Here is a 21,538-nt window from a genome sequence, read left to right as displayed (position 1 = left end):
CCCCAAAGAAACCCTTTCATAAATGCCAACACATTTCTGGTACTTTGCATTGGCAGCCCTTTGGCAAATTAAAATAAGTTATAAGTAGGGAGAGGCTAGGACCTGGAGGTTCTAGGTCAGATATACATGCTTAAAAATCATCTTTTTCTTAAGAGTGGATTGGAAGAAGGGCAGAGACCAGTTAGTGGCTCCTGCAACAACCCAGAAGAGATGATGCTAATTTGAGGTAGCAAGTGGAGAGGGAGGGTAGAGGACAGATTTGAGAGATATTTTAGAGTTAGTAGGAGAGAGGACACAATTTAAAGGAAAGAGATTTTGAACAATGTGGGACAATTTTGAGATAGTGTTCAGCTCAGAACATATTAGTTTCCCATTCACAGCCAGGGAAATGTATATAAACCATTCTACTGTGGTGACAGAAAGCATTCGTAGCAGGTACTTGTCTAACAGACTTTACAGATGACGTTACAGAACCCTCTTCTGTTGGAATAGAGCCATCCAGTGGCATTTCCTTTGTGGTATAAATGCAGATGATATTAAGTAGAACAGAAAGGACTAAAGCAATACATTTCCAGTTGATGGATTCTTTATAGTTGAAAAAGAAAAAACAGAAAAAATGGAGTTTTGAGAATATTGTCAATCAACCCAGGACTCTGCAATTTGTAGACTAGCTTAGTTACAAGAGGTTCATCAGTCTTGTGTGAACTAGAATGGAAGAGAGACCAATGTGGGGTGTAAAAGTGAAGGACTGAGAATGCAAGAAGCCTGAAGATAAGGATCTAGACCCAACACTGTCCGGTAGAACTTTCTGCAAAGATGGAAACGTTCTATATCTGTGCTGTCCAATACAATAGCTGCTAGCCACATGTAGTTACAGAGTATGTGGCCAGGATGCCTTAGGAACTAAATTCTAAAATTTTAATTTATTGATGATTAATTTAAATTTAGATAGCCACTTATGGCTAGTAACTACTGTATTAGAGAACACAGATCTAGGCTGATAGATAAATCAAGAAATCTAAACCAGATACTCAGCAAAATTTCACTAACAATCTATTTAATACCAGAACTCCATTCTACATTATTTGTAATTTGACATATTTAATTGCATTTAAGTTAACCGTGATAATTTTATATGCCTGCAAGCTTCCAGCTCCTATTGCTCTACCTAACACATTATAATTGTTTGTTAAATGTTAAATTGAGTGACTTCTAATAAATGGGATAATGCTGTAAAGCACTTGTCATGGTGCCTGTCATATACTGAGTTCAGTAAATGTTATATGCTATTAATTATTATCATGATTTATAATGTCCAAATAAACTTTAATTGCCTTTGTGAGGTTCTGAGTTCAAAGCATCTTTTTTTTTTTATTGACTTTGTAATAATATTACATTAAAAATATATATGTGAGGTCCCATTCAACCCCACCCCCCCACCCCACCTCTCCCCCCCCCCCCCCCCCAGCAACACTCGTTCCCATCATCATGACACATCCATTGGATTTGGTAAGTACATCTTTGGGCACCTCTGTACCTCATAGTCAATGGTCCACATCATGGCCCATACTCTCTTCCATTCCATCCAGTGGGCCCTGTGAGGATTTACAATGTCTGGTGATTGCCTCTGAAGCACCATCCAGGGCAGCTCCATGTCCCAAAGACGCCTCCACCTCTCATCTCTTCCAGCCTTTCCCCATACCCATCAGCCACCATGTCCACTTTTCCCAATCCAATGCCACCTCTTATATGTGGACATTGGATTGGTTGTGTCCATTGCACCTCTATGTCAAGAGGAGGCTCAGATTCCACATGGATGCTGGATGCAATCCTCCCACTTTCAGTTGTAATCACTCTAGGCTCCATGGTGTGGTGGTTGTCCTTCTTCAACTCCATCTTAGCTGAGTGTGGTAAGTCCAATAAATCAGATTGTAAGTGCTGGAGTTTGTTGAGGCTCAGGACCTGGCTATCACATTGTCAGTCCAGAGATTCAAATCCCCTAAATATATCTTAAACCCCAACATTAACTGCACCTCCAGCACATTAGCATGAAAGTCTTATGAAGGAAGATCCCATCTGAGTCCAGATTCATCACACATAAACACCATTTCCAAAGAGGGGCCATCTGACCTGGTAGTTAACCCCATCGGCCATGACCATAACTCCCATGGGTCTCTTTAGCCCTCAAAGGAACCAATATCTGGGGGTTGTATCTGCTTTATCTGTCTCTCTGACTCTGCTCAGTTGTGCATGAGGGCAATCCTTCTGCCAGCCTCCAGACTCTAAAGCGTCTTTTTAATAGAGGAATCTAAACTGGCTGGGACACCCCAACAGCCTCTCCACTGCAGACTCTGTTTTCTTTCCCTTGCAAAGTCCCAGGAATGCCCTCTTTCCTGGAGAGCCCAGGAAACAGAACAATTCATCCCACTAACTGAGAAGAACTTCAGTGAGAGAGATGACTCAATGCATGGTCTCTCTTCTTATTCTCTAATTTGAACTGAATGTTATTCTGAATATAATGCAGTACCTCTATAATTTTACATGCCAGTGAAATAAGAATGATAGCAAGCTAACGCTAGCTTCATAATACAAACTACCAAGCAAGATAATACAGCCACTGTATTCAACCTGTTTAGGATTATCCAAGTGCAAGGAATATGGTATTTGGTGTGGCATGGGCATTCTGGATATAGGTCAGGAAGTACTACTTAATCTAGCTTTTCTTTTTTTTAATCCTAATTTTTCTTTTACTTATTTTGGTCTTTTTAAATAAAGATAAATAGATCTCACACAGCGTTACATTAAAAAACATAAGAGGTTCCCATATACCCCACTCCCCACTCCCCACCCTACGCCTCCCACATCAACATCCCCTTTCATCAGTAAGGCACAGTCATTGGATTTGGTGAATGCACCCTGGACTGCTACAACACATGGACCATAGTTTACTTTGTAGTTCACACTCTCCCCCAGTCTATCCAGTGGGTTATGGCAGGATATACAATGTCCTGCATCTGTCCCTGCAATATCATTCAGGACAATACCAACTTCCAAAACTGCTCCATATCATACCTCTTCCTCCTTCTCCTGCCCTCAGCACCTCCTGTGGCCACCGTCTCCACATCAATGATACAATTTCTTCCATTGCGAGAGTCAGAACAGTTCTATAGTAGAATATCAGCAAGTCCACTCCAATCCATGTTATATTTCTCCATCCTGTGGACCCTGGGATGGCGATGTCCACTCCACCTCTAAATTGAGAGGGGGCTTAGATCCCACATGGCTGAAAGATGCAATTCTGCTTGCAGTTGTAGACACTCTTCTTTCCCTGATGTGGTGGTTGACCATTCTCACCTTCCCATCAGCTGACTTGGGTAAGTCCAATGAACTGGACAGTAGGTGTTGCAACTCTGCCGAGGCTCAGGACCCAGCTAGCACATGGACAGTCCAGAGATTCAAGTCTCCTGAGCATACACAAACCCTAGCACCAATCACAGGTTCAGTAAAAGTGACAGAAGAGGCATGTGTAGAGAGGTCACATCTGAGTCCAACTCCATCACAATCAGAAGCACAAATTCCAAAGTAGGGCCCACTGGCAAGGCAAAGAACTCCAAAGCCATCTGTCATGTGTGTCTCCATAGCCCTCAGCACCAGTACCTGGGGTTGTATCTACTTTGGCTGTCCCTGGGATCCTGCTGAGATGTGCATAAGTGCAACCTCTCTGATGACCTCCTGACTAATTTTGAAGTCTCTTTTAATCTCATTGTTTGGTTTTCATCATGAAATAAGCCCCCAAACTCTGCTCAGTGGAGCAGATTTTGTTCAAGTTGTTGAGCACCTGTTTCCCATGTACAAGGTCCTGGGTTCATTCCCCGGTGTCTCCTGAAAAATAAAACAAAACAAACAAAAAACCCCACAACTCTGCTCAAAGACTCCCCATTCTGGCAATGGAAAAGATTCCAGGAAAGATGCTGAGGGAGCAGCTGCCATATTCTTGGCTATTTTGTGCTCATCGGACTGAATTTTGCTCGAATGAGATTGGTTGGCAAAGGATGGACAAAGGAATAGCGTTTCCTGAGTGCCTAGCTAGAGGTCTGCAGGGGCAAGAGAAACTGAGGATTCCAAGTTCCAAGTTTGGAGGAGCAACATGGAAAGAGAAAGGTTAGAGTTTACTGAAGAAGGATGAAGGAGAACTACCAGATTATCCCCCTTCTTCAGTTTAATTTAGAATTGCCTCAGTAGCGGCTCTCTTGACATTTGGACTGGATAATTCTTTGTCTGCGGGTGGGGCATGTCTTGTGTATAGGATATTTAGTAGCACCCCTGACTCTACCCATTTGATTCCAGTAGCACTTTTCTGCACCACCCCCGTGCCCAACGTACAACCACAAATGTTTCCAAACATTGCCAGACATCCTTTGGGGAACAAAATCTTCCCTAGCTGACTGCCACTGGTTTAATTGAAGCAGCACTGGGCACTGACTTGAGGGCCAGTTGCTCATTCTACTTCATGGTCAAAAGGAAACAGTTCTCTTCAGTACTTACTTTAAAAAAGACAAATAAATACTCAATAGCATAGTTGAGTATTAAGTTGCAAAAGACATCTTGGAGACAGTTTGAATCACTGGAAATTTATTTTACAAGGGAGAGAGGTTTGGGGTATTGAATGAAAATGAAGACCTGGGTAAGAATCATAGAGACAACAAGCTCTGATTGTATGTACTCCCAAAGAGACCATCAAAAAAATTTTAAAGTAAACAAATAAAAAAGCTCTTCAGAAAGTCTATATTGAATCCTTATATACAGGCACTAATAGATAAAGGCATTGGGTTGGAGGAAAAATAAAAATGTTTAGGAATGATCTGGTCCTATCAAAATAGGCATTAATTAAAATGCAGTAATTTAACTATGATCTAAGCTCTTTGCAAATCTCTTTCCTTCCCTTCTTTAAACTTAGAACTCCTGTCTTAATTTGCCAAGGGCTGTCAATGCAAAAATACCAGAAATGAGTTGGCTTTTATAATGGGAATTTTATTAGGGTAAAAGCTTACAGTTCAGAGGTTGTGAAAATGTCCAAATTAAGGCATCATCAGAGATGCTTTCTCACCAAAGGCTGGCTGCTAGCAGATCCTGGAATGCTGCCTTGTGGTGAGGCAAGATCGCAGGTCTACCGATCTCTCTCTCTACTTTCTTCTTGATTTCAGCTGTGAGCAGTCAGGCATCTCTCTCTGGACCTTGTTTCCTTGAGCTTCTTGGAGCTTCTCTGTCTTTCTGCAGCTGTAGGTGAACCTGGAGTCCTCTCTCTAATATGGCAGGATCAAAATGGCAGAGCTCCTGTTCTCTGTGTCTCTTCCTTTTCTCTCTGTGGGTCCTCTTTATATAAGACCCATCAAGAGGGTAGAGACCCAACCTGGGTCATACCTTTCTGACATAGTCCAATCCCAACAGCAATCTAATCAAGTGATCTAATCAAAGGTCCCTTAAGTTAATTTAATGCAATCACAGGGCCCTACACCCACTGGAATGGATTAGTTCAAGAAGGTAATCTTTTCTGGGAGTCAAAAAATTCAAACTGGTACAACACCCTAGTACATATTTCTGGGCTGGTTACATTTTAGTGTATGCTTGTCTCTCCAGGTATCACTTGCCCAGGAAATACAATCAGGCCATTGTTGATGGCAAAGATACAGCAACCTCTGGCTCATTATAGAGCTGTCATTCCTTAAATCCCTGCTATCTCACCAAGGTGATCTTGGGGAGTCTCTACTCTCCTGAAAAGCCATGATGCTTTCTGCTTACAGCTTATGGAATGTTACCAAGTTCTCTTTCACTCCTGATGCATTGCTTTGTAATTGCTGTGTTGGCCGTCTTGAGATCAAAGTTGCCCTTCCTAGTTTTTTTTTTGACCCAAACTTTATTAAAGATTCTGATTCTAGAATGAGAGCCCTGATCTCAGTTCCCAGATTTAACAAATTAAAATCCAGGAACCTGCCCCTTCCCCCATTAACTTTAAACTTCAGTAAATAGTGAATAACTTTGGGCATAAATATGTTCCAAATAATTGCATGGGACATACTTACACTAGAAAGTATTCATTGTTTATCTGAAATTCAAATTTACTGGGGTTTCCTTTATTTTATCTGACAACTCTATCCCTGACACTGCAACTGCACTCAAAATGGCCTCTACCTTTTTGTCCCCAATGAGGTTTCTCAACCTTCCTTCTTAGGTACAGTGTTTGTGGGCTTAGGTATAGAACTTGTACTCAGATTGTTTACCAGGTCCTTGTCTTCAGCAAACAGTCTTCACCCAAGGAGCACCAGTTATTCATCATGGAACCAGAATCCCAGACAGCCCATTCCTGCTGTCTTTTCAGATATTCCCACCAATATTTTAATTCAAAGAACCTTACACTTGTAGTCTGGAATCATTGCTGTATATATAAATGTAAATTCTAAATAAAGTAGCAATATTTTGTCTAAAGGTAATAATATGAGAAGAACTTCTTAATTCATGCTTTCAAAATTCTGAGAGTTCTCACCTAAATCATATCTCACCCTGTTGTTTTATAATTCCTCTCTGTGGTAGATTGAATAACATGGCGCCAAGAGGACAGGCTCTTCATCTGCATTCCTGCACGTGTGGACTCCTTTGTGCATAGGATCTTCTTAAATCCTATCTAGGTTTGGCCCAGCTGAACCAGAGTGGGCCTTATAAAGAGAATATTAGAGGAAGAAGCTAGAAATCAAAAGAAACTGGAAGAGCAGACGCAAGGAGGGAGAGAGAGATCTCCATATGGTAGGAGACAGAAATGCAAGCCAAGGAAGCCCAAGGATTGTGGCGAGCCAGCACCAGAATGCTCCGCACTGGGGGGAGAAAGCATGGTCTTATCAATGCCTTGATTTTGGACTTCTGGACTCTGAAAATGTGAGCAAATAAATCCCTGTGAATTTATTTGTTCACCACAAACAATTGTGTGATATTTGTCATAGCAGCCTGGCAAACTAAGATATCATCTTTGATCATAATGGTGTTTTATCAGTATAATAAATATAGTATTCTCCCGAATTATGCTTAGTCAATGACTCTGTTTGGAAGGTAGCATAGCCAGTATACAATTTCATGAAAATTTTCTATTGATCTAATTAATTTAGAAATAGAAAAGAGGAGGGTTTTTTTTTTCATTAGGAGTTTATATATTTGATTAACCCATACACTGGTTCTTTTATCACGTACGATAGAATATGAAATATCTTACAGTAGGGGGTTTTGAGGTTAAGATAGCACATGCTTCTAATTTTACCCTCCTTATAAATATCTTTAGCAATAAAAGGGGATTTTTAAAAGACATAAACCATCAATAATGAGGAAAACAGAAGAGGAAGCAGTAACAACAAAATGTTGAAAGCCAGAAAGCAGAAAGACAATTGGTAACTAACTCAGCTGACTCCAGCAAGCTGAATCTGACCATTTCGGTATAGATAATTAAGGACCAATCTAATTTTATACCATAGAATTCTCAAGACTTTCTTAACCTGTCAATACTGGCTATCTGGAGATGAGCAAATTGGAAGCTAAAATAAGGGAGGCTGGGTAAAAGAACAGTTAGATTCCTAGAATTGCAAATTGGAAGCTAAAACAAGGGAGACTGGGTATAAGAACAGTTAGATTCCTAGAATTGCATCCCCACTCCCTGCCTTCTATCCTAGTGTACGTTTGTAAGTTTCTTCTATGGAGACAGTAAAATGCAGGGGATGTTCAGAGAGACAATTTCTGCAGTTGAGATTTTAGGGCTGGGTGTTCTATTAATAATAGAGAAATTAATTGACACTATGGATCATGAACACAAATGCTGAGGATTCCCAACTATAAGCTCTTTACTCAGTTCCCAGAATAACATCAGCCTTACATATATGTAGGAGATTGGAAAACTCTTCTCTGGTGACCACCCAAGAACAAGACCTAAAGTACTAACATGAGCCCACCATGATTACAATATAGTGGACCTCAAAGTCTGCAAATACTCTGTGCTCAAATCTTCCAGTCCCCTTTTAATCTCCTGTTCATATCATGAACAGACCACCAAGGATGAAATTTGTGGAAAGCATCTACATGAAAGATGAAGAGCAAAATAAACTCATTGTAGAAAATCAAAACAAAACAAAACAAAAAGTATTTTTGGAAGAAACAAATTCCTGTAGTATAAAAAACCTTTTAATTAACTATAGAAATAGAAATTTAGTCTATAGTGAGGGAAAACAGAGGAGTGGTTGCCTAAAACCAGGGATGGGGAAGAAATTGACTGGAATGAAGCACAGAGAACTTTTGGAGGATAATGAAAATGCTCTATATCCTGATTTTGGTGATGGTTACACAAGTGTATACACTTTCAAGACTCATGTAGCAGAGTGCATAAAATGAGTGAATTTTATCATATGTAAGTTATACTTTAATGAAGTTGATTGTTAAAATCATGTTATTAATAACTGACATCCTAAAAAAGATAAGAAAAGTTATTGCATCCATGACACAAGATCAAGATGATATATAAAGGGAGAGCATTAAGAGAAAAAAGAACTTTTTGAAATTAAATACATCAATGTCAAAATGAAAAAGATAAAGTCGGTGAGATATCACAAAGTAGAGTAAAAATAATGAAATAGACAATAGGAGATGGAAGATCAGACAATTAAATTACCTTTCCAGAAATTCTAATACCTGTAAAATAAGAATTTCAGAAGGAGGTAATATAGAAACTGAAGGGGAGAAAATAATCAATAAAATAATGCAAGAAAACATCCCAGATGTGAAGACATTTGTTGACACTCATAAAGTTCCCACCAAGTTCCTAAATCCCGCAAAAAATTTTTTTTTGAGAAATTTGAGTATGATTGTCCATATCAAGGATCATCATGTGAAATGTCAGAATGCTTGGGAAACAAAGAGGTTTTATAGGTTTCTACAGAGAAAAAATCTTGTCAAAAACAAAGAATTTGAGAGAAGGCTCTGACTTTGGACTTTTCAATAATATTGGAAACAAGAAAACAATGCAGCAAACCTTCAAAATTTTGTAGGAGCTTTATTTTCTATTTAGGTTCTACATGCAGCCCAACGGTTACTGTGATAATGGACATTTTCAAACATGAAAGACCTGAAAAAATTCCCATCAACCATTTCTCAAGAAACTATAGGAGGATGTGATCCACTAATAAGAGAGAAAGCAAGAAAACAGAGGATAAGTGATACAGAAAATGGGACATCCACTCTAGGGCTTAGTGGGAAAAAAATCCCCAGAAAAATCGTAAAGAGAGATCCCAGGATGACAAGTGTACACTGCAGAGGGCCAGAGAGTGTCTACATTAGAGGAGTGTGAAGGCTAGCATTACAAAGAACACTGGTAGAGCGGGTGTAGCTCAGTGGCCGAGTACCTGTTTTGCATGTCTGATGTCCTGGGTTCAATCCCCAGTACCTCCTTTAAAAAATGCAAGAAAACAAGGACCACTGTCCTCCCTTGTTAACCTGCACTTGCTTTGACCATGTACTTATGAAGTTTCTGCTCTTCCCTTCTTGCCTTGCTGCCCTACTTGCTGGATACACATCATTGCAAAATATTGTGCTTTGACCTTCACCTAAGAGTTAGACCCCAGTGAGCTTAGAAACAAAAATTACAGAGCAGCTTGTTCTCTATTGATTCCTGTCTGTTATCCAAAACCTGGTCCCTGCTTCAGCCCTGCCAGGTGTCCTCGCTGGGGTGACCTCACCCACTGACTTCCCCAGAAGGGGTTCTTGTAAATTGTCAGAGAAACTGAAACCAAACTCCTGGACTCAAGACAGTTTGTATTTTTCTGGAAGCTTTCTTCCAACCGTAGCAATATTATCCTTTCCTCATACAGCTAAATTTGAGCTTGATGCTCAGTTTTTCCAAAATGAAACAATGTTGTCTGTTTAAGGATACATGTGTAGGTCGTAGAATTACAAAGAATAGCAAAAAGATGATTAACACAAAAGTCAGGATGTTGGTGACCTCTGGAGGGGAGGGAGAAAAGTGGTACCCAGGAAATACATTCAGAAGGTTTTGAAGGTCCTGGTCTTTTCTATACTCAACCTAGATGGCAGGGGTTTGTTTCATAAATTATTTAATTTTTACATAAACACTTGTATATAATGACATATTTCACAACTAAAAACATATCCTATGGCAAATGCATTAAAAATGTTCATCTCCGGATCTTATGTTTTCAGATAACTTGAGGGTTTGTATAGATGTTGAAGCCTTGACTAGTAGGATCTCTACAAATTAGGTTTCAGCCATTTATCCTAAAAAACCTTGCCTTACAACATTTCAAAATTGCTGGAGATCTATAAGTTAATTTCAAATGATAAAGATTCAAGGATTCTTTTAGTTCTTTTGGGAGGCTGTCAGGAATTTTGAGATTATAAATGAACACAATAATTTTCTTTTGATTGATCAAACTACTTTACATTTCAGGTTATAAATCCCTTATTTTTAACTCTCATTTATGTTGTTTTCCAGAGCACTTTATTGGCTGCTCACATGTAGAAAAATTCAGGCACTCTTCCCTAGGCAGTGGGAACTGAAAGGGGAGATGGTACGAGGTCATGGGAGAACCTCAATTAAACTGATGACATGTGAAATAAGAGAGACACATGAGACATTATTAAATGATTAGGTTGAATATTGAAGGGCTAATATAGCCTGGAGAATTGTGAGAAAATGGACTTCCACATCCCTGTTGAGAAAATCAGGATTTATTGGTCTAGTTGCTGGACTCATTTAAGTTCTATACTTGTTAAATTTAGAAAACATTTCTCATCGGATTTCAAGAATATTGCAAGGCTAAGGACTATAAATATTTCCCAAATTTCTATTTTGATTAAAATGCTTTACCACCCTAGACCATGACACAAGTCCTTTATGAGAGATGTATCACATAGCATGCCAGCTCTATTTCCTATTCTAGGGAATGGAGAACAAAGGACAATGTAACGTGAGAACAATCAACTTTAATATAGGGCTCACTGTGGACTTTTGGTTAAAAAAGACATTGTTAAGAAGATATTAAGGAATACAGCTATTTGAAAGTTCATCTGAAGCCCTTCAGAGAGTTTCTGTAATTATAACTCATCAGGAAGGTGACAGGTCTTTAACTCTAAATGAATGCTGCGATGTAATATGCCTTAGACTTCTAGCAGCGCGTACACACTTTCTCAATGCTACCTTGTTTCTAGGAGGACCAAGAGCCTAAGGGTCCTCCTGGCACCCAAATTAAAAATTGCTTTTCCAGCTAGCCTGGGACCAAGACTTATTTTTCAAAGAGAATAAATACAAAACGAAGCAAAACAAAAAGCAAAATAAAGCTATGGAGCTAATTTTCTTGCCACAATAGATCCTGACACTGAGCAGACTAAAATTAGCTGCAGCTAATTTTCAGGCGGGGGAGGAGCGCTTTTATGCTCCTCTAGACAATTTGGTTTCATGCTCCTTTTAGTGAGTTCCTCCCAAATTTTAAGTTGCCATTATGTCAGAACCTTGAGAGTCAAAGAAATGGCTGTCTCAACAATTGTATGCCTGTGGTGTACAATCTTCTCCCAATATTGTTAAGGGCAATTTCTCGACCCAAACGTCAAAATCCAACCTGTGGTTGAATATATTTGAATGTGAAGGGAAATGGGCTTATCAAAATATTTCATTTCATAGTCCTTTATTGAGTTGTTTTTTGCTCTGTGTTATGCTATCCTCAATGTGCTCATTTTAAAAACTTAGCCAGTACCCTCAGTTGCTAGTCTGAATATAGAGAACTCGGTTGGTGCTTTGTACCTTTAACCATGTTTAAGTAAGGTATCTAAAGGGAAACAAAGACTTAATACAATGAACACTGATGTATCTTGCACCCAGCTTCAATTAAAAGCATCCTCTGTGTGTTTATGCCCCTTCTAGATTGCCTTCCTTTCCCCCTTCTCCCCAGGGATAACCACTTTTCAGAATTACTTTCTGTCATTCCCATGCATTTCTTTAGACTTTTACTGCATACAAAAGCACCCATAAGCCGTATAACATAGTGTGACAAGGTTTTAGCATTTATATAACTATTGTATGTACTCTTCTGCAACTTGCTTTTTTCACAGTACCTTCTGGTTTTGAGAGTCATGCATGCTAATATGTGTAGCTATAATTTATTTATTTTCAATATTGTATGAATATGCCACAATTTATCCATGCTTCTGTTGATGTTTCATGTTTCCTTGTGCACATGTATTAGAGGAGAATGTACAGCTAGGACTGAAATTTCTGAGACACAGTGTATGTGCATCTTCACCATTCTTAAAAATTGATCAATTTTCTCCACAGGAGTTGTAGCAATTTATATTCCCTAGATCATGGATTACAAGTTCTCTTTTCACAACATCCTCAACAACATTTTTATTGAAAGACTCCATAAATTTCACCAGTAAGTTGGATGAGAGATGGCATCTCATTTGTGCATATGGTGATTTTCGGAAGTGTGGCCTTCATTGTTTGAAGATCTCCAAGTAGTGGTAATTTCTGCTGGAATTCAATTCACTACACATTGTCTTTCTCAATTAGTTATCAAAATTTCTTTGACACGGCTAAATGTTGATTCTTAGAGGAACCAAAAAGCGTAAGACAATATTTCTCACATGTTTCCAACTTCAAACTCAGATCTTTAGCCTCCACCTTCAGGTGTGCAGTAGGAGGTGGATTATTTGGCCTACCCTGACCATTCTAGACAATGCCGGGCCCCAGGGCAGGGTGTGCAAAGGAGATTCAGGATACTGGTGTTGCTTCTTCCCCACCTACACTGGGCGAATCCACAGCCTATTACCTGTAAAGGGTAGAGGATGCAGGTGTATGTTAGAGCATTACATCAGATCTTGTCTTTGAGAGACTGAGAGACTAGATATAAATAGGATTTTTGTTAATTGCTGCAACTATGGAAACTTTAAATATGGATGTAGCTTTTATTTTAAATGGGATTAGACAGGTACAAATATCATTTAGTTAGTCTGATCAACAAATATTTTAGAGCCAACTACATATCAGCTACTCTAGTGATGTTCTCAATCCAGTAGTAGAGAAAGACATAAAGCAAATAACTGCAGTACCACAGATCTTTACAAAAGAGATACGTGATTGTAAAAATTCCCAGATAGACAAGAAGATGGAAAACCAAAATGCTGACTTATTCATAAAACAATTTTAACCCATGCTCACATAAAATGGGAAGAAAACTCAAGAACAAAATAAAAGCCAAGTTTGTCCATCAAGCCTAATATTTTATGTATAACTAGATGCCCGAGTTTGGATCCCAGCCCCACCATTTACTAGCTGGGGGAGCCTGGGAAAGTTAATTACACACCCCATGCCTCAGTTTCCTAACCAATAAAATAGGAAGAAATAGGAGTATATATGTTTTCAGGTCATTGCCATGAATAAATATGTTAACATATGTGAAGTGCTAAAACTAAAACACTGGCCCTTCGTTAACATTTAATAAACATTGGCAATTATAGAGTCACTCAGGAGCTTTGTGTGGAGCCAGTGAAGTTTCCCTCCGCCCCAAGGACTTAACTACCTATTTCCTAATCCCACCTAAACATTCTGGAAACAAATATCATATTGTTTCAGTCATTATGCGACTCCTTGCTTTTCTGCGTCTGTTTAAGATTTTCACTCAGCTGCCTATTAGAATCAGTTCTCAAGCCACATTAAACTTTTAATTTTGCTCCTTTTATAGGATGTCAGAACATTTGTCCGCCGTGCATCATGGATGCTTTAATCTGAGCTCTACTTTCCAAGTCTTTTATCTCTGTTCTGCCGCTGGGGATGGCATTTTCTCTCTTTCCCTTTAGATATCATTGTTGAAGCTTTGTGTCTAACTGTTCTAAAGCCGTAATATCTTCACACTGGCATCTTTGGTTTTGAATGCCATTGTTGGAGGGGGAGCGTGGGGAAGATAAATATAGAATCTCTATTTCCTTTTCATGTGGAAGTCTTGAGAGCCTCAACCTTGTGGCAGTTGCCAGCAGTGGGCTTTTTGTAAAGCATCCTCTGTGCTTTTATCAAACCCAGACCCGGCTGGCGCGTGAGTAAAACAGCCGCTGGCGGAGCTCCTCCACCACCTTCCTGTAATGCTCCCTGCCATCTTTCCCTCTTGCCTCCACTGTCACCCTGTCCGAATGGAATATTGGCTGAGAGAAGAGACAGGAAGACTAGACTGTGAAAAATGAAGTGGGAATGCTGGGGCAGAAGGTGCAAGGGGAAAGGGGAGAAGGAGCAAGTGTGAGGCCAGAAATCAACACTTATTTAGAATGTCAGGCCAAGGGGAACAGGTGTGGCTCTGCTTCCCACATGGAAAGTCCTGGGTTTGGTCCCACATGCCTCCTAAAAACAAACAAGCCAACAAAGGAAAAAACCAACTCAGGGAAGCAGATGTGGCTCAGGAGTTGAGCACGGGCTTCCCTCCGATGAGGTGCCGGGTTCAATTTCCAACCCCAGTACCTAAAAAAAAAAATACAAAATAAAAATAAATACACACCAGGTACTGTGCTGGGTGCTCCACACAGATGATCTCATTTCATTCTCACAAATGACAGAGGAGGTTCTATTACCCCATTAAAGAGATGATAAAATTGGGAATCAGAGATGGCAAGTATGTCGTTCTAAGCTAGGCAGCTAGTAAGTGAGGGAACGAGGTATAAGCCCAGGTTTCCTATTCAGACACCCGTGTTCTACAAAGATGGTGAGTGTGGAGGTGCCTGCGCTTGCGATGAGGCAGTGCTGAGCTGTAGTGCGAGGACTCGCTTAGCTACTACATGGTGAGCCCTATTTGCAACGTAAATGGATGTTTTGATGGCAGGTGTGCTAGACTTCAAATTAGGGGCCAATATTACGTGCTGCTTGACATCTGGTAGAATCAGGAGGGCCTCAAGTGGCCTCACCCCACGCTTCCCTCCCCATTCTGCTCCTAGGGATAAGGTCTCCTAGCCAAGCAACCGTCCTCATTAGAGAGATGGGGAATGGTCCCCGCATATCCTGAGGTGTGGGTTTCCGTTCGCCCCAGGGATTATTCAGACAGGCCAACCACATTCTTTCGGGGCAGCCAGGAGGCACCTCGCCCTATTCACTGCACAAAGCCTGCCCCCTGCGCCCAGGGCTGTTGACTGGGATCCCAAGGGCAGCCCCCAAGTGGTCTTGTGTGGCACGTGGTGCCCCCTCCCCCAGGCTGTGAACTACCATCTCAGCCATCCAGTCACTGGGTGTCATGCCTTGGGCCATCCCTCCGTCCCTGATGGGATACAGAGGAGGCGATGACAACAGCGGGGCAGGTACTCCCACACATAGACGTTTTGTGATATTGTTTCCGCAGTTGTTGGCAGGAGCATTTAATAAAACCGTTAGAGCCCCAAATACTCGTTTTCCTATGACAACTCCATAATGACAGGTATTTATTCTGACCTCATATAGAACCACAAGTAAAAGAGACTGAGCATTATCCACAGCTATTACTTCATTGTCAGTCCTTGAAAGAATTCCCGGAGCACCTGGGCTGTGCATGGAAGGGCACCAGGCACTGCTGTAAGTACACGTGGTCAGACAGCTCACAAGGGCAAGTGCCGGCATCGGTTTTAGTCGCCCTAAAGTCTGTAGTTCTGAAAATAAAATGAACTGTGTCGTCTGGGAAGTGCATCATTGGAGGAAGGAGATTTGGTCAGAGTTTTGGAACGGTAGGACGTGGACAGGCAGGGAAGAAAGGCATTCCAGGTAGATAAACAGAAACCCCTTTCACGGCCAGCGGGCTGTGTTTGAGGAGGTCAGTCAGGAATCCCTCGAGAAGGATGCCTAGGTGTCAAAATTTACATTTTAAAAGTATACCGCGTCGCAGACACAGGAGCACCCCTTGTTTTCTGAATGTGACTCCATGATGGCAAACCTGATTTATGTAACTTTTACTTGCTTTTTATGGAAAAAGGCCTACTCTGAAGTGAAGGCTACTGAGTCATGGACCAAACTGTGAAGATGCTCTGGGCAAGGCTGAGTACTAGATTATCAGCTCTGAGACAGCAGCTCAGGTGTTTATTTTGCCACTGCCTAATGACTCCACGTGAAATTAAATGAAGAGCCTCGGACCTTAGTCCCTGAAAATTTCTGAGTCTCCCACTCCTTTCTGTAACTCCAAATTGATCCTTAAAAGGGCAAAGTTTTTGGGAATCTATGTCTGTGGCATAAATGCTTACGTTGCTCATTAATATTCCTTTGGGAGAAATATTCTGATACGCCTCTGAAATAAAATTGTGCTCCATGGGAACTCAATTATGTTTTCTGAGGAGTTCCTATGGAGATTATTTTCCACGTGAAGTAGAATTCAGCACTTGACCAAAGCTAAGGGTATCACTTACCTTACCTCACAAACTCAAAAGCCAAGACAGTCACGAATATGCTACTTTTTTGTTGCTGTTATTGTTGTTCGTGGCAGTTTGGGATGATTTGCAGCTTGAATACAAGCCAGATAGAAACTCCAGGTTGGCATGGGACAGGGGTAGGAAGGAGCAGTGGATTCTGCTTAGAGTACATGCACTCCAGCTCCAACTCTTCCATCCTGACCGCAGGCTCCTCACCACTTCTCTGAGCCACTGTTTCTTTATTTGCACAAAGGGAGAATGACACCTATGTCACAGTGGTGTTGTGAAGCTGATAAGTCACATGCATGGAAATGTTATGAAAACTGTCGTGTTAGACAATTGAGGCTTCAGGTTACTGTGAATCAAAGGCAATGAGATGAATGGAAGCCAAGGTAACACCTGAGGCTACTGTAGAAATGCTAGCGTCTTTAGCCCCTGTTTGATGGACAAATTGCTGAGGGCTGAGTAGCAGAAACTGATGGCTGGAAAACTTAGTGGTTTTTCTACTTTGTAGAGTTTTAGCACTACCTGTAAGGGGATACAGTTTATCAATTGTTGCATGATATCAATATTGATTGATGTGTGAAACATGTATTAGTTATTATTAAGAATTATTTTTCAGCCTAAGTCCTAATGTTATGATCATAACATTAACAGTATCCTTGTTTTTTAGCCCCTGGGGCTACTTAAAGATAAAGTGTTATACAGGCACTGCTGTGAGTTGTGCTTTATGCTTTGGGGCACCATGAAAAAGTGATGGTTTCAAAAGACAGGTAAGAATATACATTTATTGGTCAGTTGGAAGCTCGTTTCCTGGTTAGTCAAGTAATTACCAAGTATTATGAAGTTGAACATGTTAATTAGTTTGTATCAGATGTCTTCTTCAGTAATTTTCTATCTTAATGGAAGTAGGAAAATGAATAACAGGAAAGATGATAATAAAACAAACTATTGCTTGGCTGTGAGTTATTATTTTTGTTGTCACTGTATGTGAGAGTCTAAAGGCAAACTCACACGCAATTGACCTTGAATAGCCCTTTCTGTTCCACGTCTTGCATGTTATATTAACTAACTCCAAGCAGTTGGAGAAATTTAAAATAAAATGTAGTTTGTTTCATCGAGAAATCATGGTGTACTAGCCCTCCAGAATAAAGGCTCATAGAATCTTCTCCTGAAGCTAGAGGCACATTGTGAAAGTTTCCTGTATATTATTTTTTAATATTTTATTTCACATTAAATTATATAGCATTTATATCATGCTTTATAATTAGGTCTAAATCAAACATTAAAGAATGACATATACTATTCCAATAAGATCCAGTTAATCTTAAATGTGCTGATTATAGTCTGATTTATTAAGAACATATTCCCACTGCACTAAATAAATGCATTCTTCAAGAATGCCTCCCCAGATACATCACAGGCCATTTATTAAGTTTCATGCATATCTGTCTAAATGGAAGCTAATGTACTCAGAGTCAGTGTCAGATTTCCTGACCTTTCTCAGCCTTTTGTGAGTGATATGCCCATTTGTGTCCCATCTGAATGCATTTCAGTTCTTCTTGCTATTCCTTGGTGAAGCCTGGATCCTCTCAAGGTAGCCCAAATGCTCTCTCCTGCAGTAGTATTGGCACAACAGCAGCCTGTAACCAGCTTATGTCCCAGGTGATTGGTCAGAGAGAACGGGGAAGACTGCCACCCCTTCTGTGTTAGCTAGTGCTCCTGCTGGTTCAGCAAACACCACGCTGTGGGCTACAGTGTATTTTTTTATTGACTCACATCACAGTGTAGAGGTGTCTATATATTTTAAGGGATGTCTGTATTCCTTTTCTCACTGGCTTACATTATTGAGCACGTTAGCCTCTGAAGAATGCAGAACTGCACTGCAGAATTGCAGGACTCTGGATCCTTTTCAGTGACCCCCTCCACCACTAGCCAGAAAGATGGAAAACTGGATGGGAGTTTGGGGACTTCTCAGGGCTTTCACGGGAGATTCTCTGACTGTATTAGAATCTCCACATTCCCATGAAACTAGCTTCTCGCTTTACCTGGACTATAGCTGGAAAGGTCCAGATAACCCTATGAATAGCCAGAAAAAACTGTAGAGTGTAGACTCTGACTTGACAGGAGCGTCACACATGGAGTGTTGGCTCTGACAGTGTTTAAGACCCTTGCCATCTTTGATTCTATAACCTATTATCTGTCTGAGATTACTCTCCTGTTTTAGCCTAGCTTCCCTCCAGGGAGCAGTGACTATGGCAAGGGCTTTTGTAAGAAGGTAATTTATTTTGGGAGTGATCCCCAGGGACTGGAGTGTAAGACTGGGGATATGGAGAGTGAAACAGGAGAGAGAGTCCAAGGAGACCTTAGTGAGATGGTCCTGTCATGGGCTGGACGCTGTGGGAGCCTTGTGAGGAGGTGTGAAGAGTACATCTCCGTGTCTTCTATCCAAAGACAAGGCTGTGACACATGAGTGCTGGGCAGCTTCCCCTCTGCATCCCATGCAGCCCTCTGTTCTCAAGATACTCACAGATCCCTGAAGAGAGACTGATCACCTTCAGAATCCAGCCTCAGAGCAATACTCTCAATTTCTTCTGTGTGGAATGAACACGAAGATCTCCTTAGCACTTTACCGAACATATGATAGATGGCATCTTGTAACTGTGGCTGTTATCTCTTCTGCTATTATCAGAATTAATGGAATTCTGGACTGTCTCTTGGATATCTAATTCAATCCTTTCATTTTCCAGATGAGAAAACTGGACCCCAGAAAGATTACTTGTAAACCCCAAATCCCAGCAAGTCAAGGGAAGGACCTATTTGTATAGCAGTAAATCTCTTGAATCCAAGTTTTAGCCCCGACCACCATAACTCACTGTCTTTTAAAAAATGCAGAAAACATCAGAACTCAAGTTCTCTTTCAGCCACAATATGTTCCTGAATTTCAAGGCCCTTAGGGATGGCGTAGCCAGCCACTACATACAAAGAGATAGTGTTTTGGGAAACCCTACAATTTACCAATATCGGTTCTCTTCAACTTCCAGGTACATGGAAGATGTCAGTTCTCTGCATGGCCAGGGCACCAGTTCTAGCCAGTAAAATGTGAATGGAAATGATGTTTATAAACTCTGGATCAAAATGTATGCCTGTGGTTGAAGCCCTAGCCTTCTCTTTCCCTAACATATTGTTGGAAAAGACCTTGTGTTTGAAATGAGGCCATCTTTAGATTGTGGAACCTCAATCGTCTAACCTTTCTGAGGTACCAGTATGAACATAAAACCCCTTCCAACCTATCCTAGCCATGTAATATGAGCAAGATACCAGTCTTTGTTGTTTTAAACCAGTAAGATTTGGGAGTTGTTTGTTATCAGAGCATAACCTAGCCCATCCCTGACTAATACATTTCAGGAAGAAGGTAATTGTTCTACGCTTCCAATTCGTATCATATCTGTATCTTTTCTTTTTCTTTTTTTCTTTTCAAGGGATGGGAGATAAACCTTGGTTAAATTTCCGAGCAATTGACTGTGATTTAAATAGCTATTTGTCTCTGTGGCAGCCTTGAGACAGTGAGAATGCATCTCAGAGACCTCCAACTGGAGGGAGTGTAACTACCCAAAGGCCCCAGCTCCTATGTTCTGAAATCCGACATTGCATTTGTGTTGGGGGCCATGCTTCCCACAGGTTTCTCCCAACCCATGACTGAATGACTGATGAGGGTAGAGATACTAGAGCAGGCATATCCTTGGGAAACATGGGACTCCTCTGACAGGGAACTTTGGCTCATGGATTCTATTATGACCTTAATAAAACCTTCTTTAGGCTGCACACCAGCCTAAGATGCTTGCATTCACTTTCCCTGCCTCTCTCTCTTTTGCTGGAGATAGGCCCTGCATTGCAGTTTCATCATTCTCCCAGCTTACATGGCTCCCTCCCCATTTTCTCTCACATAGGCATTTACCCTAATGAATTCCTGTCCTATCTTAGCATTTGTTCCTTGGAGAACCTAGAATAACCCACTCTACATGATAACTAAGACTTCCCAGAAATATCAGTTATATCTGATTCTGTGTAGACAGCATTCAGATGCTTTATCGTGGAATCATTAATTTCCTTTAGTTTAAAGCTAGAAAGTTTAGAGCTAGGAAGATACTTGGAGTTCTGGTACACAGTTTCATAAAATATAGACTAATTGTATCAGAATCAGCTATGGTGTTTGTTTAAATGGACTCCAGACTTGGAGAATTGGAATCTCTGAGGATGGGACCTAACACCCTAAAATGCTAAACTAGTTCCCCTGGTAATTCTTATTGCATATTATTGAGAGTTATTGATCAAGTTCACATAGAAGTCAAATTCAGTGAAAGAAAGGGAATTATCCAAAATTTCTCAACCAATTATAGAGTACTGCTGAAAGTGCAAGTCTCCAGATTTCCACATCAGCACAATAAGTCTTTATGTGGCACACTGTACTACACCAGCTGCTTTCCAAAACTATAGAATTCCCGACCCACAGAGCTTTGGATGTGTGGAGTAATCAGAACTTGTGGGAGAAACTGTTTGACGACTTTGCATACATGTGACCCCTGTCATTGCCTTGGGCAATCTGACAGAGAAATCTGGTCATTTTCAAAGACTTAATAAAGGTGGTGGCCAAAAGTTTTGAGCAATTAACAGGGAGATATTCATGAACTTTAAACCTGGCGCGGTAAGTCTAAAACTTTACTACTGATGATACGGACTAAAGAGCAACTTGAAAATTGTATTTTTGGGAGTGTTTTGTGATCAACTTTTGAGTGATTTGTTGATCTGATGTTTATTTTAAACATTTCAACTAATGAGCTCATGAAGAAATTAGTTTAGTTGTAACTACTTAAATAACTAAATTAGACTTGGTATACACTGTTAATCTGATAAAAAAAAAAAAAACCGGCCTGATAATTTGGTTGATCTAAATTAGTTACATTTACGAGACCTATTGAAAAATAGGATACATATTGAAATAAATCTATATAATTGAATTAATAGCTCATCAAAAAAGAAGGAAGGAAGGAAGGAAGGAAGGAAGGAAGGAAGGAAGGAAGGAAGGAAGGAAGGA

This window comes from Dasypus novemcinctus, chromosome 14 (assembly GCF_030445035.2).
Source record: "Dasypus novemcinctus isolate mDasNov1 chromosome 14, mDasNov1.1.hap2, whole genome shotgun sequence".
Classification (NCBI taxonomy): Eukaryota; Metazoa; Chordata; class Mammalia; order Cingulata; family Dasypodidae; genus Dasypus; species Dasypus novemcinctus.
The sequence above is the reverse complement of the archived record's forward strand: the minus strand, read 5'-3'. Positions refer to the sequence as shown.